This window comes from Phalangium opilio, unplaced genomic scaffold (assembly GCF_054372755.1).
Source record: "Phalangium opilio isolate 3A_F unplaced genomic scaffold, DU_Popi_V2 ptg000013l_1, whole genome shotgun sequence".
NCBI lineage: Eukaryota > Metazoa > Arthropoda > Arachnida > Opiliones > Phalangiidae > Phalangium > Phalangium opilio.
Window position 1 is genome coordinate 1,729,512 of NW_028324148.1, and position 23,834 is coordinate 1,753,345.

Consider the following 23,834-nt stretch of genomic DNA (forward strand, 5'->3'; position numbering starts at 1 on the left):
ACTACGTATCTATGTTGTTGTGGTTACCACGTCCGCTTTACACGCGGAAGGTCCCAGGTTCGAGCCCTGGTAGATACATATTTTGACCATCGTGATAGGACATAAAAAAGCTAGTTCTCTTGGAAAACTCAGTATTACTACGAATCTATGGTGTAGTGGTTATCACGTCCGCTTTACACGCGGAAGGTCCCGGGTTCGGGTCCTGGTAGATACATATTTTGACCATCGTGATAGGACACAAAAAAGCTAGGTCTCTTGGAAAACTCAGTATTACTACGTATCTAGGGTGTAGTGGTTATCACGTCCGCTTTACACGCGGAAGGTCCCATGTTCGAGCCCTGGTAGATACATATTCTGACCATCGTGATAGGACATAAAAAAGCTAGGTCTCTTGGAAAACTCATTATTACTACGTATCTATGGTGTAGTGGTTATCACGTCCGCTTTACACGCGGAAGGTCCCAGGTTCGAGCCCTGGTAGATACATACTTTGTCCATCGTGATTGGGCATAAAAAAGCTAGTTCTCTTGGAAAAGCTAGTATTATTACGTATCTTTGGTGTAGTGGTTATCACGTCCGCTTTACACGCGGAAGGTCCCAGGTTCGGGTCCTGGTAGATACATATTTTGACCATCGTGATAGGACATAAAAAAGCTAGGTCTCTTGGAAAACTCAGCGCTACTACGTATCTATGTTGTAGTGGTTATCACGTCCGCTATACACGCGGAAGGTTCCAGGTTCGAGCCCTGGTAGATGCATAATTTGACCATCGTGATAGGACATAAAAAAGCTAGGTCTCTTGGAAAACTCAGTATCACTACGTATCTATGGTGTAGTGGTTATCACGTCCGCTTTACACGCGGAAGGTCCCATGTTCGAGCCCTGGTAGATACATATTCTGACCATCGTGATAGGACATAAAAAAAATAGGTCTCTTGGAAAACTCATTATTACTACGTATCTATGGTGTAGTGGTTATCACGTCCGCTTTACACGCGGAAGGTCCCAGGTTCGAGCCCTGGTAGATACATACTTTGTCCATCGTGATTGGGCATAAAAAAGCTAGTTCTCTTGGAAAAGTTAGTATTATTACGTATCTTTGGTGTAGTGGTTATCACGTCCGCTTTACACGCGGAAGGTCCCAGGTTCGGGTCCTGGTAGATACATATTTTGACCATCGTGATAGGACATAAAAAAAGCTAGGTCTCTTGGAAAACTCAGTACTACTACGTATCTGTGGTGTAGTGGTTATCACGTCCGCCTATAACGCGGATGGTCCCAGGTTCGAGGCCTGGTAGACACATATTTTGTCCATCGTGATTGGGCATAAAAAAGCTAGGGCTCTTGGAAATTTCAGCATTACTACGTATCAATGTTGTAGTGGTTATCACGTCCGCTTTACACGCGGAAGGTCCCATGTTCGAGCCCTGGTAGATACATGTTTTGTCCATCGTGATTGGGCATAAAAATTAGCTAGATCTCTCGGAAAACTCAGTATTACTACTTATATATGGTGGAGTGGTTATCACGTCCGCCTAACACGTGCAAGGTCCGAGGTTCGAGCCCTGTTAGATACATATTTGTCCATCGTGATTGGGCATATAAAAGCAAGATCTCTCGGAAAACTCAGCATTACTACGTATTTATGGTGTAGTGGTTATCACGCCCGCTTTACACGCGGAAGGTCCCAGGTTTGAGCCCATGTAGATACATATTTTGACCATCGTGATAGGACATAAAAAAGCTAGTTCTCTTGGAAAACTCAGTATTACTACGTATCTATGGTGTAGTGGTTGTCACGTCCGCTTTACACGCGGAAGGTCCCGGGTTCGGGTCCTGGTAGATACATATTTTGACCATCGTGATAGGACACAAAAAAGCTAGGTCTCTTGGAAAACTCAGCATTACTACGTATCTAGGGTGTGGTGGTTATCACGTCCGCTTTACACGCGGAAGGTCCCATGTTCGAGCCCTGGTAGATACATATTTTGTCCATCGTGATTGGGCATAAAAAAGCTAGGTCTCTTGGAAAACTCAGCGCTACTACGTATCTATGTTGTAGTGGTTATCACGTCCGCTTTACACGCGGAAGGTCCCAGGTTCGAGCCCTGGTAGATGCATATTTTGACCATCGTGATTGGGCATAAAAAAGCTAGGTCTCTTGGAAATTTCAGCATTACTACGTATCTATGTTGTTGTGGTTACCACGTCCGCTTTACACGCGGAAGGTCCCAGGTTCGAGCCCTGGTAGATACATATTTTGACCATCGTGATAGGACATAAAAAAGCTAGTTCTCTTGGAAAACTCAGTATTACTACGTATCTATGGTGTAGTGGTTATCACGTCCGCTTTACACGCGGAAGGTCCCGGGTTCGGGTCCTGGTAGATACATATTTTGACCATCGTGATAGGACACAAAAAAGCTAGGTCTCTTGGAAAACTCAGTATTACTACGTATCTAGGGTGTAGTGGTTATCACGTCCGCTTTACACGCGGAAGGTCCCATGTTCGAGCCCTGGTAGATACATATTCTGACCATCGTGATAGGACATAAAAAAGCTAGGTCTCTTGGAAAACTCATTATTACTACGTATCTATGGTGTAGTGGTTATCACGTCCGCTTTACACGCGGAAGGTCCCAGGTTCGAGCCCTGGTAGATACATACTTTGTCCATCGTGATTGGGCATAAAAAAGCTAGTTCTCTTGGAAAAGTTAGTATTATTACGTATCTTTGGTGTAGTGGTTATCACGTCCGCTTTACACGCGGAAGGTCCCAGGTTCGGGTCCTGGTAGATACATATTTTCACCATCGTGATAGGACATAAAAAAAGCTAGGTCTCTTGGAAAACTCAGTACTACTACGTATCTGTGGTGTAGTGGTTATCACGTCCGCCTAACACGCGGATGGTCCCAGGTTCGAGGCCTGGTAGACACATATTTTGTCCATCGTGATTGGGCATAAAAAAGCTAGGGCTCTTGGAAATTTCAGCATTACTACGTATCAATGTTGTAGTGGTTATCACGTCCGCTTTACACGCGGAAGGTCCCATGTTCGAGCCCTGGTAGATACATGTTTTGTCCATCGTGATTGGGCATAAAAATTAGCTAGATCTCTCGGAAAACTCAGTATTACTACTTATATATGGTGGAGTGGTTATCACGTCCGCCTAACACGTGCAAGGTCCGAGGTTCGAGCCCTGTTAGATACATATTTGTCCATCGTGATTGGGCATAAAAAAGCAAGATCTCTCGGAAAACTCAGCATTACTACGTATTTATGGTGTAGTGGTTATCACGCCCGCTTTACACGCGGAAGGTCCCAGGTTTGAGCCCTGGTAGATACATATTTTGACCATCGTGATAGGACATAAAAAGCTAGTTCTCTTGGAAAACTCAGTATTACTACGTATCTATGGTGTAGTGGTTGTCACGTCCGCTTTACACGCGGAAGGTCCCGGGTTCGGGTCCTGGTAGATACATATTTTGACCATCGTGATAGGACACAAAAAAGCTAGGTCTCTTGGAAAACTCAGTATTACTACGTATCTAGGGTGTGGTGGTTATCACGTCCGCTTTACACGCGGAAGGTCCCATGTTCGAGCCCTGGTAGATACATATTTTGTCCATCGTGATTGGGCATAAAAAAGCTAGGTCTCTTGGAAAACTCAGCGCTACTACGTATCTATGTTGTAGTGGTTATCACGTCCGCTTTACACGCGGAAGGTCCCAGGTTCGAGCCCTGGTAGATGCATATTTTGACCATCGTGATTGGGCATAAAAAAGCTAGGTCTCTTGGAAATTTCAGCATTACTACGTATCTATGTTGTTGTGGTTACCACGTCCGCTTTACACGCGGAAGGTCCCAGGTTCGAGCCCTGGTAGATACATATTTTGACCATCGTGATAGGACATAAAAAAGCTAGTTCTCTTGGAAAACTCAGTATTACTACGTATCTATGGTGTAGTGGTTATCACGTCCGCTTTACACGCGGAAGGTCCCGGGTTCGGGTCCTGGTAGATACATATTTTGAATATCGTGATAGGACACAAAAAAGCTAGGTCTCTTGGAAAACTCAGTATTACTACGTATCTAGGGTGTAGTGGTTATCACGTCCGCTTTACACGCGGAAGGTCCCATGTTCGAGCCCTGGTAGATACATATTCTGACCATCGTGATAGGACATAAAAAAGCTAGGTCTCTTGGAAAACTCATTATTACTACGTATCTATGGTGTAGTGGTTATCACGTCCGCTTTACACGCGGAAGGTCCCAGGTTCGAGCCCTGGTAGATACATACTTTGTCCATCGTGATTGGGCATAAAAAAGCTAGTTCTCTTGGAAAAGTTAGTATTATTACGTATCTTTGGTGTAGTGGTTATCACGTCCGCTTTACACGCGGAAGGTCCCAGGTTCGGGTCCTGGTAGATACATATTTTCACCATCGTGATAGGACATAAAAAAAGCTAGGTCTCTTGGAAAACTCAGTACTACTACGTATCTGTGGTGTAGTGGTTATCACATCCGCCTAACACGCGGATGGTCCCAGGTTCGAGCCCTGGTATATACATATTTTGTCCATCGTGATTGGGCATAAAAAAGCTAGGTCTCTTGGAAAACTCAGCTCAACTACGAATCTATGGTGTAGTGGTTATCACGTCCGCTTTACACGCGGAAGGTCCCATGTTCGAGCCCTGGTAGATACATATTTTGTCCATCGTGATTGGGCATAAAAAAGCTAGGTCTCTTGGAAAACTCAGCGCTACTACGTATCTATGTTGTAGTGGTTATCACGTCCGCTATACACGCGGAAGGTCCCAGGTTCGAGCCCTGGTAGATACATATTTTGACCATCGTGATAGGACATAAAAAAGCTAGTTCTCTTGGAAAACTCAGTATTACTACGTATCTATGGTGTAGTGGTTATCACGTCCGCTTTACACGCGGAAGGTCCCGGGTTCGGGTCCTGGTAGATACATATTTTGACCATCGTGATAGGACACAAAAAAGCTAGGTCTCTTGGAAAACTCAGTATTACTACGTATCTAGGGTGTAGTGGTTATCACGTCCGCTTTACACGCGGAAGGTCCCATGTTCGAGCCCTGGTAGATACATATTCTGACCATCGTGATAGGACATAAAAAAGCTAGGTCTCATGGAAAACTCATTATTACTACGTATCTATGGTGTAGTGGTTATCACGTCCGCTTTACACGCGGAAGGTCCCAGGTTCGAGCCCTGGTAGATACATACTTTGTCCATCGTGATTGGGCATAAAAAAGCTAGTTCTCTTGGAAAAGTTAGTATTATTACGTATCTTTGGTGTAGTGGTTATCACGTCCGCTTTACACGCGGAAGGTCCCAGGTTCGGGTCCTGGTAGATACATATTTTGACCATCGTGATAGGACATAAAAAAAGCTAGGTCTCTTGGAAAACTCAGTACTACTACGTATCTGTGGTGTAGTGGTTATCACGTCCGCCTAACACGCGGATGGTCCAAGGTTCGAGCCCTGGTAGATACATATTTTGTCCATCGTGATTGGGCATAAAAAAGCTAGGTCTCTTGGAAAACTCAGCTCAACTACGAATCTATGGTGTAGTGGTTATCACGTCCGCTTTACACGCGGAAGGTCCCATGTTCGAGCCCTGGTAGATACATATTTTGTCCATCGTGATTGGGCATAAAAAAGCTAGGTCTCTTGGAAATTTCAGCATTACTACGTATCAATGTTGTAGTGGTTATCACGTCCGCTTTACACGCGGAAGGTCCCATGTTCGAGCCCTGGTAGATACATGTTTTGTCCATCGTGATTGGGCATAAAAATTAGCTAGATCTCTCGGAAAACTCAGTATTTCTACTTATATATGGTGGAGTGGTTATCACGTCCGCCTAACACGTGCAAGGTCCGAGGTTCGAGCCCTGTTAGATACATATTTGTCCATCGTGATTGGGCATAAAAAAGCAAGATCTCTCGGAAAACTCAGCATTACTACGTATTTATGGTGTAGTGGTTATCACGCCCGCTTTACACGCGGAAGGTCCCAGGTTCGAGCCCTGGTAGATACATATTTTGACCATCGTGATAGGACATAAAAAAGCTAGTTCTCTTGGAAAACTCAGTATTACTACGTATCTATGGTGTAGTGGTTATCACGTCCGCTTTACACGCGGAAGGTCCCGGGCTCGGGTCCTGATATATACATATTTTGACCATCGTGATAGGACACAAAAAAAGCTAGGTCTCTTGGAAAACTCAGTATTACTACGTATCTAGGGTGTAGTGGTTATCACGTCCGCTTTACACGCGGAAGGTCCCAGGTTCGAGCCCTGGTAGATACATATTTTGTCCATCGTGATTGGGCATAAAAAGCTAGGTCTCTTGGAAAACGCAGCTCAACTACGAATGTATGGTGTAGTGGTTATCACGTCCGCTTTACACGCGGAAGGTCCCATGTTCGAGCCCTGGTAGATACATATTTTGTCCATCGTGATTGGGCATAAAAAAGCTAGGTCTCTTGGAAAACTCAGCGCTACTACGTATCTATGTTGTAGTGGTTATCACGTCCGCTTTACACGCGGAAGGTTCCGGGTTCGAGCCCTGGTAGATGCATAATTTGACCATCGTGATAGGACATAAAAAAGCTAGGTCTCTTGGAAAACTCAGTATCACTACGTATCTATGGTGTAGTGGTTATCACGTCCGCTTTACACGGGGAAGGTCCCAGGTTCGAGGCCAGGTAGACACATATTTTGTCCATCGTGATTGGGCATAAAAAAGCTAGGTCTCTTGGAAATTTCAGCATTACTACGTATCTATGTTGTAGTGGTTATCACGTCCGCTTTACACACGGAAGGTCCCAGGTTCGAGCCCTGGTAGATACATATTTTGACCATCGTGATTGGGCATAAAAATTAGCTAGATCTCTCGGAAAACTCAGTATTACTACTTATATATGGTGTAGTGGTTATCACGTCCGCCTAACACGTGCAAGGTCCCAGGTTCGAGCCCTGTTAGATAACTACTTTGTCCATCGTGATTGGGCATGAAAAAGCTAGGTCTCTTGGAAAACTCAGCATTACGACGTATCTATGGTGTTGTGGTTATCACGTCCGCTTTACTCGAGGAAGGTCCCAGGTTCGAGCCCAGGTAGATACATATTTTGACCATCGTGATAGGACATAAAAAAAGTTAGGTCTCTTGGAAAACTCAGTATTGCTACGTATCTATGGTGTAGTGGTTATCACGTCCGCTTTACACGCGGAAGGTCCCAGGTTCGGGTCCTGGTAGATACATATTTTGACCATCGTGATAGGACACAAAAAAAGCTAGGTCTCTTGGAAAACTCAGTATTACTACGTATCTACGGTGTAGTGTTTATAACGTCCGCTTTACACGCGGAAGGTCCCATGTTCGAGCCCTGGTAGATACATATTTTGTCCATCGTGATTGGGCATAAAAAAGCTAGGTCTCTTGGAAAACTCAGCGCTACTACGTATCTATGTTGTAGTGGTTATCACGTCCGCTATACACGCGGAAGGTCCCAGGTTCGAGCCCTGGTAGATACATATTTTGACCATCGTGATAGGACATAAAAAAGCTAGTTCTCTTGGAAAACTCAGTATTACTACGTATCTATGGTGTAGTGGTTATCACGTCCGCTTTACACGCGGAAGGTCCCGGGTTCGGGTCCTGGTAGATACATATTTTGACCATCGTGATAGGACACAAAAAAGCTAGGTCTCTTGGAAAACTCAGTATTACTACGTATCTAGGGTGTAGTGGTTATCACGTCCGCTTTACACGCGGAAGGTCCCATGTTCGAGCCCTGGTAGATACATATTCTGACCATCGTGATAGGACATAAAAAAGCTAGGTCTCTTGGAAAACTCATTATTACTACGTATCTATGGTGTAGTGGTTATCACGTCCGCTTTACACGCGGAAGGTCCCAGGTTCGAGCCCTGGTAGATACATACTTTGTCCATCGTGATTGGGCATAAAAAAGCTAGTTCTCTTGGAAAAGTTAGTATTATTACGTATCTTTGGTGTAGTGGTTATCACGTCCGCTTTACACGCGGAAGGTCCCAGGTTCGGGTCCTGGTAGATACATATTTTGACCATCGTGATAGGACATAAAAAAAGCTAGGTCTCTTGGAAAACTCAGTACTACTACGTATCTGTGGTGTAGTGGTTATCACGTCCGCCTAACACGCGGATGGTCCCAGGTTCGAGCCCTGGTAGATACATATTTTGTCCATCGTGATTGGGCATAAAAAAGCTAGGTCTCTTGGAAAACTCAGCTCAACTACGAATCTATGGTGTAGTGGTTATCACGTCCGCTTTACACGCGGAAGGTCCCATGTTCGAGCCCTGGTAGATACATATTTTGTCCATCGTGATTGGGCATAAAAAAGCTAGGTCTCTTGGAAAACTCAGCGCTACTACGTATCTATGTTGTAGTGGTTATCACGTCCGCTATACACGCGGAAGGTTCCAGGTTCGAGCCCTGGTAGATGCATAATTTGACCATCGTGATAGGACATAAAAAAGCTAGGTCTCTTGGAAAACTCAGTATCACTACGTATCTATGGTGTAGTGGTTATCACGTCCGCTTTACACGGGGAAGGTCCCAGGTTCGAGGCCTGGTAGACACATATTTTGTCCATCGTGATTGGGCATAAAAAAGCTAGGGCTCTTGGAAATTTCAGCATTACTACGTATCAATGTTGTAGTGGTTATCACGTCCGCTTTACACGCGGAAGGTCCCATGTTCGAGCCCTGGTAGATACATGTTTTGTCCATCGTGATTGGGCATAAAAATTAGCTAGATCTCTCGGAAAACTCAGTATTACTACTTATATATGGTGGAGTGGTTATCACGTCCGCCTAACACGTGCAAGGTCCGAGGTTCGAGCCCTGTTAGATACATATTTGTCCATCGTGATTGGGCATAAAAAAGCAAGATCTCTCGGAAAACTCAGCATTACTACGTATTTATGGTGTAGTGGTTATCACGCCCGCTTTACACGCGGAAGGTCCCAGGTTCGAGCCCTGGTAGATACATATTTTGACCATCGTGATAGGACATAAAAAAGCTAGTTCTCTTGGAAAACTCAGTATTACTACGTATCTATGGTGTAGTGGTTATCACGTCCGCTTTACACGCGGAAGGTCCCGGGCTCGGGTCCTGATATATACATATTTTGACCATCGTGATAGGACACAAAAAAAGCTAGGTCTCTTGGAAAACTCAGTATTACTACGTATCTAGGGTGTAGTGGTTATCACGTCCGCTTTACACGCGGAAGGTCCCATGTTCGAGCCCTGGTAGCTAATATTTTGTCCATCGTGATTGGGCATAAAAAAGCTAGGTCTCTTGGAAAACTCAGCGCTACTACGTATCTATGTTGTAGTGGTTATCACGTCCGCTTTACAGGCGGAAGGTCCCAGGTTCGAGCCCTGGTAGATGCATATTTTGACCATCGTGATTGGGCATAAAAAAGCTAGGTCTCTTGGAAATTTCAGCATTACTACGTATCTATGTTGTAGTGGTTATCACGTCCGCTTTACACGCGGAAGGTCCCAGGTTCGAGCCCTGGTAGATACATATTTTGTCCATCGTGATTGGGCATAAAAAGCTAGGTCTCTTGGAAAACGCAGCTCAACTACGAATGTATGGTGTAGTGGTTATCACGTCCGCTTTACACGCGGAAGGTCCCATGTTCGAGCCCTGGTAGATACATATTTTGTCCATCGTGATTGGGCATAAAAAAGCTAGGTCTCTTGGAAAACTCAGCGCTACTACGTATCTATGTTGTAGTGGTTATCACGTCCGCTTTACACGCGGAAGGTTCCGGGTTCGAGCCCTGGTAGATGCATAATTTGACCATCGTGATAGGACATAAAAAAGCTAGGTCTCTTGGAAAACTCAGTATCACTACGTATCTATGGTGTAGTGGTTATCACGTCCGCTTTACACGGGGAAGGTCCCAGGTTCGAGGCCAGGTAGACACATATTTTGTCCATCGTGATTGGGCATAAAAAAGCTAGGTCTCTTGGAAATTTCAGCATTACTACGTATCTATGTTGTAGTGGTTATCACGTCCGCTTTACACACGGAAGGTCCCAGGTTCGAGCCCTGGTAGATACATATTTTGACCATCGTGATTGGGCATAAAAATTAGCTAGATCTCTCGGAAAACTCAGTATTACTACTTATATATGGTGTAGTGGTTATCACGTCCGCCTAACACGTGCAAGGTCCCAGGTTCGAGCCCTGTTAGATAACTACTTTGTCCATCGTGATTGGGCATGAAAAAGCTAGGTCTCTTGGAAAACTCAGCATTACGACGTATCTATGGTGTTGTGGTTATCACGTCCGCTTTACTCGAGGAAGGTCCCAGGTTCGAGCCCAGGTAGATACATATTTTGACCATCGTGATAGGACATAAAAAAAGTTAGGTCTCTTGGAAAACTCAGTATTGCTACGTATCTATGGTGTAGTGGTTATCACGTCCGCTTTACACGCGGAAGGTCCCAGGTTCGGGTCCTGGTAGATACATATTTTGACCATCGTGATAGGACACAAAAAAAGCTAGGTCTCTTGGAAAACTCAGTATTACTACGTATCTACGGTGTAGTGGTTATAACGTCCGCTTTACACGCGGAAGGTCCCATGTTCGAGCCCTGGTAGATACATATTTTGTCAATCGTGATTGGGCATAAAAAAGCTAGGTCTCTTGGAAAACTCAGCACTACTACGTATCTATGTTGTAGTGGTTATCACGTCCGCTTTACACGCGGAAGGTCCCAGGTTCGAGCCCTGGTAGATACATATTTTGACCATCGTGATAGGACATAAAAAAGCTAGGTCACTTGGAAAACTCAGTATTACTACGTATCTATGGTGTAGTGGTTATCACGTCCGCTTTATACGCGGAAGGTCCCATGTTCGAGCCCTGGTAGATACATGTTTTGTCCATCGTGATTGGGCATAAAAATTAGCTAGATCTCTCGGAAAACTCAGTATTACTACTTATGTAAGGTGGAGTGGTTATCACGTCCGCCTAACACGTGCAAGGTCCCAGGTTCGAGCCCTGGTACACATATTTTGTCCATCGTGATTGGGCATAAAAAAGCTAGATCTCTCGGAAAACTCAGTATTACTACGTATCTATGGTGTAGTGGTTATCACGTCCGCTTTACACGCGGAAGGTCCCGGGCTCGGGTCCTGATATATACATATTTTGACCATCGTGATAGGACACAAAAAAAGCTAGGTCTCTTGGAAAACTCAGTATTACTACGTATCTAGGGTGTAGTGGTTATCACGTCCGCTTTACACGCGGAAGGTCCCATGTTCGAGCCCTGGTAGCTAATATTTTGTCCATCGTGATTGGGCATAAAAAAGCTAGGTCTCTTGGAAAACTCAGCGCTACTACGTATCTATGTTGTAGTGGTTATCACGTCCGCTTTACACGCGGAAGGTCCCAGGTTCGAGCCCTGGTAGATGCATATTTTGACCATCGTGATTGGGCATAAAAAAGCTAGGTCTCTTGGAAATTTCAGCATTACTACGTATCTATGTTGTAGTGGTTATCACGTCCGCTTTACACGCGGAAGGTCCCAGGTTCGAGCCCTGGTAGATACATATTTTGTCCATCGTGATTGGGCATAAAAAGCTAGGTCTCTTGGAAAACGCAGCTCAACTACGAATGTATGGTGTAGTGGTTATCACGTCCGCTTTACACGCGGAAGGTCCCATGTTCGAGCCCTGGTAGATACATATTTTGTCCATCGTGATTGGGCATAAAAAAGCTAGGTCTCTTGGAAAACTCAGCGCTACTACGTATCTATGTTGTAGTGGTTATCACGTCCGCTTTACACGCGGAAGGTTCCGGGTTCGAGCCCTGGTAGATGCATAATTTGACCATCGTGATAGGACATAAAAAAGCTAGGTCTCTTGGAAAACTCAGTATCACTACGTATCTATGGTGTAGTGGTTATCACGTCCGCTTTACACGGGGAAGGTCCCAGGTTCGAGGCCAGGTAGACACATATTTTGTCCATCGTGATTGGGCATAAAAAAGCTAGGTCTCTTGGAAATTTCAGCATTACTACGTATCTATGTTGTAGTGGTTATCACGTCCGCTTTACACACGGAAGGTCCCAGGTTCGAGCCCTGGTAGATACATATTTTGACCATCGTGATTGGGCATAAAAATTAGCTAGATCTCTCGGAAAACTCAGTATTACTACTTATATATGGTGTAGTGGTTATCACGTCCGCCTAACACGTGCAAGGTCCCAGGTTCGAGCCCTGTTAGATAACTACTTTGTCCATCGTGATAGGGCATGAAAAAGCTAGGTCTCTTGGAAAACTCAGCATTACGACGTATCTATGGTGTTGTGGTTATCACGTCCGCTTTACTCGAGGAAGGTCCCAGGTTCGAGCCCAGGTAGATACATATTTTGACCATCGTGATAGGACATAAAAAAAGTTAGGTCTCTTGGAAAACTCAGTATTGCTACGTATCTATGGTGTAGTGGTTATCACGTCCGCTTTACACGCGGAAGGTCCCAGGTTCGGGTCCTGGTAGATACATATTTTGACCATCGTGATAGGACACAAAAAAAGCTAGGTCTCTTGGAAAACTCAGTATTACTACGTATCTACGGTGTAGTGGTTATAACGTCCGCTTTACACGCGGAAGGTCCCATGTTCGAGCCCTGGTAGATACATATTTTGTCAATCGTGATTGGGCATAAAAAAGCTAGGTCTCTTGGAAAACTCAGCACTACTACGTATCTATGTTGTAGTGGTTATCACGTCCGCTTTACACGCGGAAGGTCCCAGGTTCGAGCCCTGGTAGATACATATTTTGACCATCGTGATAGGACATAAAAAAGCTAGGTCACTTGGAAAACTCAGTATTACTACGTATCTATGGTGTAGTGGTTATCACGTCCGCTTTACACGCGGAAGGTCCCATGTTCGAGCCCTGGTAGATACATGTTTTGTCCATCGTGATTGGGCATAAAAATTAGCTAGATCTCTCGGAAAACTCAGTATTACTACTTATGTAAGGTGGAGTGGTTATCACGTCCGCCTAACACGTGCAAGGTCCCAGGTTCGAGCCCTGGTACACATATTTTGTCCATCGTGATTGGGCATAAAAAAGCTAGATCTCTCGGAAAACTCAGCATTACTACGTATTTATGGTGTAGTGGTTATCACGCCCGCTTTACACGCGAAAGGTCCCAGGTTCGGGTCCTGGTAGATACATATTTTGACCATCGTGATAGGACACAAAAAAGATAGGTCTCTTGGAAAACTCAGTATTCCTACGTATCTATGGTGTAGTGGTTATCACGTCCGCTTTACACGCGGAAGGTCCCATGTTCGAGCCCTGGTAGATACATATTTTGACCATCGTGATAGGACATAAAAAAGCTAGGTCTCTTGGAAAACTCAGTATTAATACGTATCTATTGTGTAGTGGTTATCACGTCCGCTTTACACGCGGAAGGTCCCAGGTTCGAGCCCTGGTAGATACATATTTTGTCCATCGTGATTGGGCATAAAAAAGCTAGTTCTCTTGGAAAACTCAGTATTACTACGTATCTATGGTGTAGTGGTTATCACGTCCGCTTTTCACGCGGAAGGTCCCAGGTTCGGGTCCTGGTAGATACATATATTGACCATCGTGATAGGACATAAAAAAGCTAGGTCTATTGGAAAACTCAGGATTACTACGTATCTATGGTGTAGTGGTTATCACGTCCGCTTTACACGCGGAAGGTCCCAGGTTCGAGCCCTGGTAGATACATATTTTGTCCATCGTGATTGGGCATAAAAAAGCTAGTTCTCTTGGAAAACTCAGTATTACTACGTATCTATGGTGTAGTGGTTATCACGTCCGCTTTACACGCGGAAGGTCCCAGGTTCGGGTCCTGGTAGATACATATTTTGACCATCGTGATAGGACATAAAAAAAGCTAGGTCTCTTGGAAAACTCAGTATTGCTACGTAGCTAGGGTGTAGTGGTTATCACGTCCGCTTTACACGCGGAAGGTCCCAGGTTCGAGCCCGGGTAGATACATATTTTTCCATCGTGATTGGGCATAAAAAAGCTAGGTCTCTTGGAAAACTCAGCATTACTACGTATTTATGGTGTAGTGGTTATCACGCCCGCTTTACACGCGGAAGGTCCCAGGTTCGAGCCCTGGTAGATACATATTTTGACCATCGTGATAGGACATAAAAAAGCTAGTTCTCTTGGAAAACTCAGTATTACTACGTATCTATGGTGTAGTGGTTATCACGTCCGCTTTACACGCGGAAGGTCCCAGGTTCGGGTTCTGGTAGATACATATTTTGACCATCGTGATAGGACATAAAAAGCTAGGTCTCTTGGAAAACTCAGTATTACTACGTATCTATGGTGTAGTGGTTATCACGTCCGCTTTACAGGCGGAAGGTCCATGTTCGAGCCCTGGTAGGTACATGTTTTGTCCATCGTGATTGGACATAAAAATTAGCTAGATCTCTCGGAAAACTCAGTATTACTACTTATATATGGTGGAGTGGTTATCACGTCCGCCTAACACGTGCAAGGTCCCAGGTTCGAGCCCTGTTAGATACATATTTTGTTCATCGTGATTGGGCATAAAAAAGCTAGATCTCTCGGAAAACTCAGCACTACTACGTATTTATGGTGTAGTGGTTATCACGCCCGCTTTACACGCGGAAGGTCCCAGGTTCGAGCCCTGGTAGATACATATTCTGACCATCGTGATAGGACATAAAAAAGCTAGTTCTTTTGGAAAACTCAGTATTACTACGTATCTATGTTGTAGTGGTTATCACGTCCGCTTTACACGCGGAAGGTCCCAGGTTCGGGTCCTGGTAGATACATATTTTGACCATCGTGATAGGACTAGGGTTCGAAAATTACGGTAATTTTGGAAAATGGTAAATTACACCGTAATTTACCGCGTAAATTACCGTTCATGGTAATTTACGAAAATTCAAAAATTAAATTATATTGATCGTTTTTAAGCTAAATAATGAAAATATCACTTGAACACAGGTATTCTTTTTATAGCATAGTGTCTTACATTATTTAAACATCGAGTTTTGATGTTTGCAGCTCAAAATACTTTTGAACAGCAACATCCACTTTCTTCTTCTTACCAATTTTGCGAATTTTTGCTGTTTCACGTTTTTAGAACCAAATTCTAGAGAAGGGCCGATACCAGTTTAAACAAATACCGATATATCGGTTTAGTCAAATTTTGGTGCCGATATTGGTATCGGTATGGGCCCATGCCCATCTCTAGAAAATTCTAACAACTTCAGCTTTCCAGCTAAAGCAAACGAACTCGACAACAAGAATAGACGAGAAAATCAAATTTCATTTCCTTAATCAAATTTTTCCCACGCTTGCCGTTCGACCTTTTAAGACTTATTCATATGGGAAGAAATTAGTGTGCATGCACGAGTAGAGCAAAATATGGAGCCTTTAGACCATTTTGAAAGTGAAGCAAATTAAAATTCGGTGGTAAATTACCATCGTGTTAATTTACCAGCGTAAATTACCACGGTAATTACCAGGGTAATTACCGTTTTCGTAATTTACCCGAGAAAATCGTAAATTACAGTTACCATGGTAAATTACCGTGTAAATTACCATGGTAATTTACCGATTTAGAACCCTAGATAGGACACAAAAAAAGCTAGGTCTCTTGGAAAACTCAGTATTACTACGTATCTACGGTGTAGTGGTTATCACGTCCGCTTTACACGCGGAAGGTCCCATGTTCGAGCCCTGGTAGATACATATTTTGTCCATCGTGATTGGGCATAAAAAAGCTAGGTCTCTTGGAAAACTCAGCGCTACTACGTATCTATGTTGTAGTGGTTATCACGTCCGCTTTACACGCGGAAGGTCCCATGTTCGAGCCCTGGTAGATACATGTTTTGTCCATCGTGATTGGGCATAAAAATTAGCTAGATCTCTCGGAAAACTCAGTATTACTACTTATGTAAGGTGGAGTGGTTATCACGTCCGCCTAACACGTGCAAGGTCCCAGGTTCGAGCCCTGGTAGACACATATTTTGTCCATCGTGATTGGGCATAAAAAAGCTAGATCTCTCGGAAAACTCAGCATTACTACGTATTTTTGGTGTAGTGGTTATCACGCCCGCTTTACACGCGACAGGTCCCAGGTTCGAGCCCTGGTAGATGCATATTTTGACCATCGTGATAGGACATAAAAAAGCTAGTTCTCTTGGAAAACTCAGTATTACTACGTATCTATGGTGTAGTGGTTATCACGTCCGCTTTACACGCGGAAGGTCCCAGGTTCGGGTCCTGGTAGATACATATTTTGACCATCGTGATAGGACACAAAAAAAGCTAGGTCTCTTGGAAAACTCAGTATTCCTACGTATCTATGGTGTAGTGGTTATCACGTCCGCTTTACACGCGGAAGGTCCCATGTTCGAGCCCTGGTAGATACATATTTTGACCATCGTGATAGGACATAAAAAAGCTAGGTCTCTTGGAAAACTCAGTATTAATACGTATCTATTGTGTAGTGGTTATCACGTCCGCTTTACACGCGGAAGGTCCCAGGTTCGAGCCCTGGTAGATACATATTTTGTCCATCGTGATTGGGCATAAAAAAGCTAGTTCTCTTGGAAAACTCAGTATTACTACGTATCTATGGTGTAGTGGTTATCACGTCCGCTTTACACGCGGAAGGTCCCAGGTTCGAGCCCTGGTAGATACACATTTTGTCCATCGTGATTGGGCATAAAAAAGCTAGTTCTCTTGGAAAAATCAGTATTACTACGTATCTATGGTGTAGTGGTTATCACGTCCGCTTTACACGCGGAAGGTCCCAGGTTCGGGTCCTGGTAGAAACATATTTTGACCATCGTGATAGGACATAAAAAAAGCTAGGTCTCTTGGAAAACTCAGTATTGCTACGTAGCTAGGGTGTAGTGGTTATCACGTCCGCTTTACACGCGGAAGGTCCCATGTTCGAGCCCTGGTAGATACATATTTTGTCCATCGTGAATGGGCATAAAAAAGCTAGGTCTCTCGGAAAACTCAGTGTTACTACTTATATATGGTGGAGTGAGTATCACGTCCGCCTAACACGTGCAAGGTCCCAGGTTCGAGCCCTGTTAGATACATATTTTGTCCATCGTGATTGGGCATAAAAATTAGCTAGATCTCTCGGAAAACTCAGTATTACTACTTATATATGGTGTAGTGGTTATCACGTCCGCCTAACACGTGCAAGGTCCCAAGTTCGAGCCCTGTTAGATACATATTTTGTCCATCGTGATTGGGCATAAAAATTAGCTAGATCTCTCGGAAAACTCAGTATTACTACTTATATATGGTGTAGTGGTTATCACGTCCGCTTTACACGCGGAAGGTCCCAGGTTCGAGCCCTGGTAGATACATATTTTGTCCATCGTGATTGGGCATAAAAAAGATAGGTCTCTTGGAAAACTCAGTATTAATACGTATCTATTGTGTAGTGGTTATCACGTCCGCTTTACACGCGGAAGGTCCCAGGTTCGAGCCCTGGTAGATACATATTTTGTCCATCGTGATTGGGCATAAAAAAGCTAGTTCTCTTGGAAAACTCAGTATTACTACGTATCTATGGTATAGTGGTTATCACGTCCGCTTTTCACGCGGAAGGTCCCAGGTTCGGGTCCTGGTAGATACATACATTGACCATCGTGATAGGACATAAAAAAACTAGGTCTATTGGATAACTCAGGATTACTACGTATCTATGGTGTAGTGGTTATCACGTCCGCTTTACACGCGGAAGGTCCCAGGTTCGAGCCCTGGTAGATACATATTTTGTCCATCGTGATTGGGCATAAAAAAGCTAGTTCTCTTGGAAAACTCAGTATTACTACGTATCTATGTTGTAGTGGTTATCACGTCCGCTTTACACGCGGAAGGTCCCAGGTTCGAGCCCTGGTAGATACATATTTTGTCCATCGTGATTGGGCATAAAAAAGCTAGTTCTCTTGGAAAACTCAGTATTACTACGTATCTATGGTGTAGTGGTTATCACGTCCGCTTTACACGCGGAAGGTCCCAGGTTCGAGCCCTGTTAGATAACAACTTTGTCCATCGTGATAGGACATAAAAAAAGCTAGGTCTCTTGGAAAACTCAGTATTGCTACGTAGCTAGGGTGTAGTGGTTATCACGTCAGCTTTACACGCGGAAGGTCCCATGTTCGAGCCCTGGTAGATACATATTTTGTCCATCGTGATTGGGCATAAAAAAGCTAGGTCTCTCGGAAAACTCAGTATTACTACTTATATATGGTGGAGTGATTATCACGTCCGCCTAACACGTGCAAGGTCCCAGGTTCGAGCCCTGTTAGATACATATTTTGTCCATCGTGATTGGGCATAAAAATTAGCTAGATCTCTCGGAAAACTCAGTATTACTACTTATATATGGTGTAGTGGTTATCACGTCCGCCTAACACGTGCAAGGTCCCAGGTTCGAGCCCTGTTAGATAACAACTTTGTCCATCGTGATAGGACATAAAAAAGCTAGGTCTCTTGGAAAACTCAGTATTGCTACGTATCTATGGTGTAGTGGTTATCACGTCCGCTTTACACGCGGAAGGTCCCAGGTTCGAGCCCGGGTAGATACATATTTTTCCATCGTGATTGGGCATAAAAAAGCAAGGTCTCTTGGAAAACTCAGCATTACTACGTATTTATGGTGTAGTGGTTATCACGCCCGCTTTACACGCGGAAGGTCCCAGGTTCGAGCCCTGGTATATACATATTTTGACCATCGTGATAGGACATAACAAAGCTAGTTCTCTTGGAAAACTCAGTATTACTACGTATCTATGGTGTAGTGGTTATCACGTCCGCTTTACACGCGGATGGTCCCAGGTTCGGGTTCTGGTAGATACATATTTTGACCATCGTGATAGGACATAAAAAAGCTAGGTCTCTTGGAAAACTCAGTATTACTACGTATCTATGGTGTAGTGGTTATCACGTCCGCTTTTCAGGCGGAAGGTCCATGTTCGAGCCCTGGTAGATACATGTTTTGTCCATCGTGATTGGACATAAAAAATAGCTAGATCTCTCGGAAAACTCATTATTACTACTTATATATGGTGGAGTGGTTATCACGTCCGCCTAACACGTGCAAGGTCCCAGGTTCGAGCCCTGTTAGATACATATTTTGTCCATCGTGATTGGGCATAAAAAAGCTAGATCTCTCGGAAAACTCAGCACTACTACGTATTTATGGTGTAGTGGTTATCACGCCCGCTTTACACGCGGAAGGTCCCAGGTTCGAGCCTTGGTAGATACATATTCTGACCATCGTGATAGGACATAAAAAAGCTAGTTCTTTTGGAAAACTCAGTATTACTACGTATCTATGGTATAGTGGTTATCACGTCCGCTTTTCACGCGGAAGGTCCCAGGTTCGGGTCCTGGTAGATACATATATTGACCATCGTGATAGGACATAAAAAAACTAGGTCTATTGGAAAACTCAGGATTACTACGTATCTATGGTGTAGTGGTTATCACGTCCGCTTTACACGCGGAAGGTCCCAGGTTCGAGCCCTGGTAGATACATATTTTGTCCATCGTGATTGGGCATAAAAAAGCTAGTTCTCTTGGAAAACTCAGTATTACTACGTATCTATGTTGTAGTGGTTATCACGTCCGCTTTACACGCGGAAGGTCCCAGGTTCGAGCCCTGGTAGATACATATTTTGTCCATCGTGATTGGGCATAAAAAAGCTAGTTCTCTTGGAAAACTCAGTATTACTACGTATCTATGGTGTAGTGGTTATCACGTCCGCTTTACACGCGGAAGGTCCCAGGTTCGAGCCCTGTTAGATAACAACTTTGTCCATCGTGATAGGACATAAAAAAAGCTAGGTCTCTTGGAAAACTCAGTATTGCTACGTAGCTAGGGTGTAGTGGTTATCACGTCAGCTTTACACGCGGAAGGTCCCATGTTCGAGCCCTGGTAGATACATATTTTGTCCATCGTGATTGGGCATAAAAAAGCTAGGTCTCTCGGAAAACTCAGTATTACTACTTATATATGGTGGAGTGATTATCACGTCCGCCTAACATGTGCAAGGTCCCAGGTTCGAGCCCTGTTAGATACATATTTTGTCCATCGTGATTGGGCATAAAAATTAGCTAGATCTCTCGGAAAACTCAGTATTACTACTTATATATGGTGTAGTGGTTATCACGTCCGCCTAACACGTGCAAGGTCCCAGGTTCGAGCCCTGTTATATAACAACTTTGTCCATCGTGATAGGACATAAAAAAGCTAGGTCTCTTGGAAAACTCAGTATTGCTACGTATCTATGGTGTAGTGGTTATCACGTCCGCTTTACACGCGGAAGGTCCCAGGTTCGAGCCCGGGTAGATACATATTTTTCCATCGTGATTGGGCATAAAAAAGCAAGGTCTCTTGGAAAACTCAGCATCACTACGTATTTATGGTGTAGTGGTTATCACGCCCGCTTTACACGCGGAAGGTCCCAGGTTCGAGCCCGGGTAGATACATATTTTTCCATCGTGATTGGGCATAAAAAAGCAAGGTCTCTTGGAAAACTCAGCATTACTACGTATTTATGGTGTAGTGGTTATCACGCCCGCTTTACACGCGGAAGGTCCCAGGTTCGAGCCCTGGTAGATACATATTTTGACCATCGTGATAGGACATAACAAAGCTAGTTCTCTTGGAAAACTCAGTATTACTACGTATCTATGGTGTAGTGGTTATCACGTCCGCTTTACACGCGGATGGTCCCAGGTTCGGGTTCTGGTAGATACATATTTTGACCATCGTGATAGGACATAAAAAAGCTAGGTCTCTTGGAAAACTCAGTATTACTACGTATCTATGGTGTAGTGGTTATCACGTCCGCTTTTCAGGCGGAAGGTCCATGTTCGAGCCCTGGTAGATACATGTTTTGTCCATCGTGATTGGACATAAAAAATAGCTAGATCTCTCGGAAAACTCATTATTACTACTTATATATGGCGGAGTGGTTATCACGTCCGCCTAACACGTGCAAGGTCCCAGGTTCGAGCCCTGTTAGATACATATTTTGTCCATCGTGATTGGGCATAAAAAAGCTAGATCTCTCGGAAAACTCAGCACTACTACGTATTTATGGTGTAGTGGTTATCACGCCCGCTTTACACGCGGAAGGTCCCAGGTTCGAGCCTTGGTAGATACATATTCTGACCATCGTGATAGGACATAAAAAAGCTAGTTCTTTTGGAAAACTCAGTATTACTACGTATCTATGGTATAGTGGTTATCACGTCCGCTGTTCACGCGGAAGGTCCCAGGTTCGGGTCCTGGTAGATACATATATTGACCATCGTGATAGGACATAAAAAAACTAGGTCTATTGGAAAACTCAGGATTACTACGTATCTATGGTGTAGTGGTTATCACGTCCGCTTTACACGCGGAAGGTCCCAGGTTCGAGCCCTGGTAGATACATATTTTGTCCATCGTGATTGGGCATAAAAAAGCTAGTTCTCTTGGAAAACTCAGTATTACTACGTATCTATGTTGTAGTGGTTATCACGTCCGCTTTACACGCGGAAGGTCCCAGGTTCGAGCCCTGGTAGATACATATTTTGTCCATCGTGATTGGGCATAAAAAAGCTAGTTCTCTTGGAAAACTCAGTATTACTACGTATCTATGGTGTAGTGGTTATCACGTCCGCTTTACACGCGGAAGGTCCCAGGTTCGAGCCCTGTTAGATAACAACTTTGTCCATCGTGATAGGACATAAAAAAAGCTAGGTCTCTTGGAAAACTCAGTATTGCTACGTAGCTAGGGTGTAGTGGTTATCACGTCAGCTTTACACGCGGAAGGTCCCATGTTCGAGCCCTGGTAGATACATATTTTGTCCATCGTGATTGGGCATAAAAAAGCTAGGTCTCTCGGAAAACTCAGTATTACTACTTATATATGGTGGAGTGATTATCACGTCCGCCTAACACGTGCAAGGTCCCAGGTTCGAGCCCTGTTAGATACATATTTTGTCCATCGTGATTGGGCATAAAAATTAGCTAGATCTCTCGGAAAACTCAGTATTACTACTTATATATGGTGTAGTGGTTATCACGTCCGCCTAACACGTGCAAGGTCCCAGGTTCGAGCCCTGTTAGATAACAACTTTGTCCATCGTGATAGGACATAAGAAAGCTAGGTCTCTTGGAAAACTCAGTATTGCTACGTATCTATGGTGTAGTGGTTATCACGTCCGCTTTACACGCGGAAGGTCCCAGGTTCGAGCCCGGGTAGATACATATTTTTCCATCGTGATTGGGCATAAAAAAGCAAGGTCTCTTGGAAAACTCAGCATCACTACGTATTTATGGTGTAGTGGTTATCACGCCCGCTTTACACCAGGAAGGTCCCAGGTTCGAGCCCTGGTAGATACATATTTTGACCATCGTGATAGGACATAAAAAAGCTAGTTCTCTTGGAAAACTCAGTATTACTACGTATCTATGGTGTAGTGGTTATCACGTCCGCTTTACACGCGGATGGTCCCAGGTTCGGGTTCTGGTAGATACATATTTTGACCATCGTGATAGGACATAAAAAAGCTAGGTCTCTTGGAAAACTCAGTATTACTACGTATCTATGGTGTAGTGGTTATCACGTCCGCTTTACAGGCGGAAGGTCCATGTTCGAGCCCTGGTAGATACATGTTTTGTCCATCGTGATTGGACATAAAAAATAGCTAGATCTCTCGGAAAACTCATTATTACTACTTATATATGGAGGAGTGGTTATCACGTCCGCCTAACACGTGCAAGGTCCCAGGTTCGAGCCCTGTTAGATACATATTTTGTCCATCGTGATTGGGCATAAAAAAGCTAGATCTCTCGGAAAACTCAGCACTACTACGTATTTATGGTGTAGTGGTTATCACGCCCGCTTTACACGCGGAAGGTCCCAGGTTCGAGCCTTGGTAGATACATATTCTGACCATCGTGATAGGACATAAAAAAGCTAGTTCTTTTGGAAAACTCAGTATTACTACGTATCTATGGTGTAGTGGTTATCACGTCCGCTTTACACGCGGAAGGTCCCAGGTTCGGGTCCTGGTAGATACATATTTTGACCATCGTGATAGGACACAAAAAAAGCTAGGTCTCTTGGAAAACTCAGTATTACTACGTATCTACGGTGTAGTGGTTATCACGTCCGCTTTACACGCGGAAGGTCCCATGTTCGAGCCCTGGTAGATACATATTTTGTCCATCGTGATTGGGCATAAAAAAGCTAGGTCTCTTGGAAAACTCAGTATTACTACTTATATATGGTGGAGTGGTTATCACGTCCGCCTAACACGTGCAAGGTCCCAGGTTCGAGCCCTGTTAGATACATATTTTGTCCATCGTGATTGGGCATAAAAAAGCAAGATCTCTCGGTAAACTCAGCATTACTACGTATTTATGGTGTAGTGGTTATCACGCCCGCTTTACACGCGGAAGGTCCCAGGTTCGAGCCCTGGTAGATACATATTTTGACCATCGTGATAGGACATAAAAAAGCTAGTTCTCTTGGAAAACTCAGTATTACTACGTATCTATGGTGTAGTGGTTATCACGTCCGCTTTACACGCGGAAGGTCCCAGGTTCGGGTCCTGGTAGATACATATTTTGACCATCGTGATAGGACACAAAAAAAGCTAGGTCTCTTGGAAAACTCAGTATTACTACGTATCTAGGGTGTAGTGGTT

General features: G+C 44.1%; 49 non-coding genes across 49 annotated transcripts; all 49 read left to right on the plus strand.

The window, feature by feature from the left end:
* Nucleotides 1–413: 413 nt before the first annotated feature.
* On the plus strand, nucleotides 414–486 carry TRNAV-UAC (transfer RNA valine (anticodon UAC)). The gene has a single exon. It is a non-coding gene; the product is annotated as a tRNA-Val (tRNA).
* A 335-nt stretch (nucleotides 487–821) lies between these two features.
* On the plus strand, nucleotides 822–894 carry TRNAV-UAC (transfer RNA valine (anticodon UAC)). The gene has a single exon. It is a non-coding gene; the product is annotated as a tRNA-Val (tRNA).
* Nucleotides 895–957: 63 nt separating this feature from the next.
* TRNAV-UAC (transfer RNA valine (anticodon UAC)) lies at nucleotides 958–1,030 on the plus strand. The gene has a single exon. It is a non-coding gene; the product is annotated as a tRNA-Val (tRNA).
* Nucleotides 1,031–1,230: 200 nt separating this feature from the next.
* Nucleotides 1,231–1,303, plus strand: TRNAY-AUA (transfer RNA tyrosine (anticodon AUA)). Its single transcript has one exon. It is a non-coding gene; the product is annotated as a tRNA-Tyr (tRNA).
* A 1,288-nt stretch (nucleotides 1,304–2,591) lies between these two features.
* Nucleotides 2,592–2,664, plus strand: TRNAV-UAC (transfer RNA valine (anticodon UAC)). The gene has a single exon. It is a non-coding gene; the product is annotated as a tRNA-Val (tRNA).
* A 1,560-nt stretch (nucleotides 2,665–4,224) lies between these two features.
* Nucleotides 4,225–4,297, plus strand: TRNAV-UAC (transfer RNA valine (anticodon UAC)). The gene has a single exon. It is a non-coding gene; the product is annotated as a tRNA-Val (tRNA).
* Nucleotides 4,298–5,177: 880 nt separating this feature from the next.
* TRNAV-UAC (transfer RNA valine (anticodon UAC)) lies at nucleotides 5,178–5,250 on the plus strand. Its single transcript has one exon. It is a non-coding gene; the product is annotated as a tRNA-Val (tRNA).
* Nucleotides 5,251–5,450: 200 nt separating this feature from the next.
* Nucleotides 5,451–5,523, plus strand: TRNAV-AAC (transfer RNA valine (anticodon AAC)). The gene has a single exon. It is a non-coding gene; the product is annotated as a tRNA-Val (tRNA).
* A 472-nt stretch (nucleotides 5,524–5,995) lies between these two features.
* Nucleotides 5,996–6,068, plus strand: TRNAV-UAC (transfer RNA valine (anticodon UAC)). The gene has a single exon. It is a non-coding gene; the product is annotated as a tRNA-Val (tRNA).
* Nucleotides 6,069–6,268: 200 nt separating this feature from the next.
* Nucleotides 6,269–6,341, plus strand: TRNAV-UAC (transfer RNA valine (anticodon UAC)). The gene has a single exon. It is a non-coding gene; the product is annotated as a tRNA-Val (tRNA).
* Nucleotides 6,342–7,222: 881 nt separating this feature from the next.
* On the plus strand, nucleotides 7,223–7,295 carry TRNAV-UAC (transfer RNA valine (anticodon UAC)). The gene has a single exon. It is a non-coding gene; the product is annotated as a tRNA-Val (tRNA).
* Nucleotides 7,296–7,903: 608 nt separating this feature from the next.
* Nucleotides 7,904–7,976, plus strand: TRNAV-UAC (transfer RNA valine (anticodon UAC)). Its single transcript has one exon. It is a non-coding gene; the product is annotated as a tRNA-Val (tRNA).
* Nucleotides 7,977–8,176: 200 nt separating this feature from the next.
* TRNAV-AAC (transfer RNA valine (anticodon AAC)) lies at nucleotides 8,177–8,249 on the plus strand. Its single transcript has one exon. It is a non-coding gene; the product is annotated as a tRNA-Val (tRNA).
* Nucleotides 8,250–8,993: 744 nt separating this feature from the next.
* Nucleotides 8,994–9,066, plus strand: TRNAV-UAC (transfer RNA valine (anticodon UAC)). The gene has a single exon. It is a non-coding gene; the product is annotated as a tRNA-Val (tRNA).
* A 471-nt stretch (nucleotides 9,067–9,537) lies between these two features.
* TRNAV-UAC (transfer RNA valine (anticodon UAC)) lies at nucleotides 9,538–9,610 on the plus strand. The gene has a single exon. It is a non-coding gene; the product is annotated as a tRNA-Val (tRNA).
* Nucleotides 9,611–10,491: 881 nt separating this feature from the next.
* Nucleotides 10,492–10,564, plus strand: TRNAV-UAC (transfer RNA valine (anticodon UAC)). The gene has a single exon. It is a non-coding gene; the product is annotated as a tRNA-Val (tRNA).
* A 200-nt stretch (nucleotides 10,565–10,764) lies between these two features.
* Nucleotides 10,765–10,837, plus strand: TRNAV-UAC (transfer RNA valine (anticodon UAC)). Its single transcript has one exon. It is a non-coding gene; the product is annotated as a tRNA-Val (tRNA).
* A 63-nt stretch (nucleotides 10,838–10,900) lies between these two features.
* Nucleotides 10,901–10,973, plus strand: TRNAI-UAU (transfer RNA isoleucine (anticodon UAU)). Its single transcript has one exon. It is a non-coding gene; the product is annotated as a tRNA-Ile (tRNA).
* A 607-nt stretch (nucleotides 10,974–11,580) lies between these two features.
* On the plus strand, nucleotides 11,581–11,653 carry TRNAV-UAC (transfer RNA valine (anticodon UAC)). Its single transcript has one exon. It is a non-coding gene; the product is annotated as a tRNA-Val (tRNA).
* Nucleotides 11,654–12,534: 881 nt separating this feature from the next.
* Nucleotides 12,535–12,607, plus strand: TRNAV-UAC (transfer RNA valine (anticodon UAC)). The gene has a single exon. It is a non-coding gene; the product is annotated as a tRNA-Val (tRNA).
* Nucleotides 12,608–12,807: 200 nt separating this feature from the next.
* On the plus strand, nucleotides 12,808–12,880 carry TRNAV-UAC (transfer RNA valine (anticodon UAC)). The gene has a single exon. It is a non-coding gene; the product is annotated as a tRNA-Val (tRNA).
* Nucleotides 12,881–12,943: 63 nt separating this feature from the next.
* Nucleotides 12,944–13,016, plus strand: TRNAV-UAC (transfer RNA valine (anticodon UAC)). The gene has a single exon. It is a non-coding gene; the product is annotated as a tRNA-Val (tRNA).
* A 335-nt stretch (nucleotides 13,017–13,351) lies between these two features.
* Nucleotides 13,352–13,424, plus strand: TRNAV-UAC (transfer RNA valine (anticodon UAC)). The gene has a single exon. It is a non-coding gene; the product is annotated as a tRNA-Val (tRNA).
* A 63-nt stretch (nucleotides 13,425–13,487) lies between these two features.
* On the plus strand, nucleotides 13,488–13,560 carry TRNAV-UAC (transfer RNA valine (anticodon UAC)). The gene has a single exon. It is a non-coding gene; the product is annotated as a tRNA-Val (tRNA).
* Nucleotides 13,561–13,623: 63 nt separating this feature from the next.
* TRNAE-UUC (transfer RNA glutamic acid (anticodon UUC)) lies at nucleotides 13,624–13,696 on the plus strand. Its single transcript has one exon. It is a non-coding gene; the product is annotated as a tRNA-Glu (tRNA).
* A 63-nt stretch (nucleotides 13,697–13,759) lies between these two features.
* On the plus strand, nucleotides 13,760–13,832 carry TRNAV-UAC (transfer RNA valine (anticodon UAC)). The gene has a single exon. It is a non-coding gene; the product is annotated as a tRNA-Val (tRNA).
* A 63-nt stretch (nucleotides 13,833–13,895) lies between these two features.
* Nucleotides 13,896–13,968, plus strand: TRNAV-UAC (transfer RNA valine (anticodon UAC)). The gene has a single exon. It is a non-coding gene; the product is annotated as a tRNA-Val (tRNA).
* Nucleotides 13,969–14,167: 199 nt separating this feature from the next.
* Nucleotides 14,168–14,240, plus strand: TRNAV-UAC (transfer RNA valine (anticodon UAC)). The gene has a single exon. It is a non-coding gene; the product is annotated as a tRNA-Val (tRNA).
* A 471-nt stretch (nucleotides 14,241–14,711) lies between these two features.
* TRNAV-UAC (transfer RNA valine (anticodon UAC)) lies at nucleotides 14,712–14,784 on the plus strand. The gene has a single exon. It is a non-coding gene; the product is annotated as a tRNA-Val (tRNA).
* A 1,534-nt stretch (nucleotides 14,785–16,318) lies between these two features.
* Nucleotides 16,319–16,391, plus strand: TRNAV-UAC (transfer RNA valine (anticodon UAC)). The gene has a single exon. It is a non-coding gene; the product is annotated as a tRNA-Val (tRNA).
* A 64-nt stretch (nucleotides 16,392–16,455) lies between these two features.
* On the plus strand, nucleotides 16,456–16,528 carry TRNAV-UAC (transfer RNA valine (anticodon UAC)). The gene has a single exon. It is a non-coding gene; the product is annotated as a tRNA-Val (tRNA).
* Nucleotides 16,529–16,591: 63 nt separating this feature from the next.
* TRNAV-UAC (transfer RNA valine (anticodon UAC)) lies at nucleotides 16,592–16,664 on the plus strand. Its single transcript has one exon. It is a non-coding gene; the product is annotated as a tRNA-Val (tRNA).
* Nucleotides 16,665–16,727: 63 nt separating this feature from the next.
* On the plus strand, nucleotides 16,728–16,800 carry TRNAV-UAC (transfer RNA valine (anticodon UAC)). Its single transcript has one exon. It is a non-coding gene; the product is annotated as a tRNA-Val (tRNA).
* A 748-nt stretch (nucleotides 16,801–17,548) lies between these two features.
* Nucleotides 17,549–17,621, plus strand: TRNAV-UAC (transfer RNA valine (anticodon UAC)). The gene has a single exon. It is a non-coding gene; the product is annotated as a tRNA-Val (tRNA).
* Nucleotides 17,622–17,684: 63 nt separating this feature from the next.
* On the plus strand, nucleotides 17,685–17,757 carry TRNAE-UUC (transfer RNA glutamic acid (anticodon UUC)). Its single transcript has one exon. It is a non-coding gene; the product is annotated as a tRNA-Glu (tRNA).
* A 63-nt stretch (nucleotides 17,758–17,820) lies between these two features.
* On the plus strand, nucleotides 17,821–17,893 carry TRNAV-UAC (transfer RNA valine (anticodon UAC)). Its single transcript has one exon. It is a non-coding gene; the product is annotated as a tRNA-Val (tRNA).
* A 63-nt stretch (nucleotides 17,894–17,956) lies between these two features.
* On the plus strand, nucleotides 17,957–18,029 carry TRNAV-UAC (transfer RNA valine (anticodon UAC)). Its single transcript has one exon. It is a non-coding gene; the product is annotated as a tRNA-Val (tRNA).
* Nucleotides 18,030–18,639: 610 nt separating this feature from the next.
* On the plus strand, nucleotides 18,640–18,712 carry TRNAV-UAC (transfer RNA valine (anticodon UAC)). Its single transcript has one exon. It is a non-coding gene; the product is annotated as a tRNA-Val (tRNA).
* A 743-nt stretch (nucleotides 18,713–19,455) lies between these two features.
* Nucleotides 19,456–19,528, plus strand: TRNAE-UUC (transfer RNA glutamic acid (anticodon UUC)). Its single transcript has one exon. It is a non-coding gene; the product is annotated as a tRNA-Glu (tRNA).
* A 63-nt stretch (nucleotides 19,529–19,591) lies between these two features.
* On the plus strand, nucleotides 19,592–19,664 carry TRNAV-UAC (transfer RNA valine (anticodon UAC)). Its single transcript has one exon. It is a non-coding gene; the product is annotated as a tRNA-Val (tRNA).
* Nucleotides 19,665–19,727: 63 nt separating this feature from the next.
* Nucleotides 19,728–19,800, plus strand: TRNAV-UAC (transfer RNA valine (anticodon UAC)). The gene has a single exon. It is a non-coding gene; the product is annotated as a tRNA-Val (tRNA).
* Nucleotides 19,801–20,410: 610 nt separating this feature from the next.
* On the plus strand, nucleotides 20,411–20,483 carry TRNAV-UAC (transfer RNA valine (anticodon UAC)). Its single transcript has one exon. It is a non-coding gene; the product is annotated as a tRNA-Val (tRNA).
* A 197-nt stretch (nucleotides 20,484–20,680) lies between these two features.
* TRNAV-UAC (transfer RNA valine (anticodon UAC)) lies at nucleotides 20,681–20,753 on the plus strand. The gene has a single exon. It is a non-coding gene; the product is annotated as a tRNA-Val (tRNA).
* A 744-nt stretch (nucleotides 20,754–21,497) lies between these two features.
* On the plus strand, nucleotides 21,498–21,570 carry TRNAV-UAC (transfer RNA valine (anticodon UAC)). The gene has a single exon. It is a non-coding gene; the product is annotated as a tRNA-Val (tRNA).
* A 63-nt stretch (nucleotides 21,571–21,633) lies between these two features.
* TRNAV-UAC (transfer RNA valine (anticodon UAC)) lies at nucleotides 21,634–21,706 on the plus strand. The gene has a single exon. It is a non-coding gene; the product is annotated as a tRNA-Val (tRNA).
* Nucleotides 21,707–22,316: 610 nt separating this feature from the next.
* On the plus strand, nucleotides 22,317–22,389 carry TRNAV-UAC (transfer RNA valine (anticodon UAC)). The gene has a single exon. It is a non-coding gene; the product is annotated as a tRNA-Val (tRNA).
* Nucleotides 22,390–23,132: 743 nt separating this feature from the next.
* Nucleotides 23,133–23,205, plus strand: TRNAV-UAC (transfer RNA valine (anticodon UAC)). Its single transcript has one exon. It is a non-coding gene; the product is annotated as a tRNA-Val (tRNA).
* Nucleotides 23,206–23,541: 336 nt separating this feature from the next.
* Nucleotides 23,542–23,614, plus strand: TRNAV-UAC (transfer RNA valine (anticodon UAC)). Its single transcript has one exon. It is a non-coding gene; the product is annotated as a tRNA-Val (tRNA).
* Nucleotides 23,615–23,677: 63 nt separating this feature from the next.
* On the plus strand, nucleotides 23,678–23,750 carry TRNAV-UAC (transfer RNA valine (anticodon UAC)). The gene has a single exon. It is a non-coding gene; the product is annotated as a tRNA-Val (tRNA).
* Nucleotides 23,751–23,834: the final 84 nt, after the last annotated feature.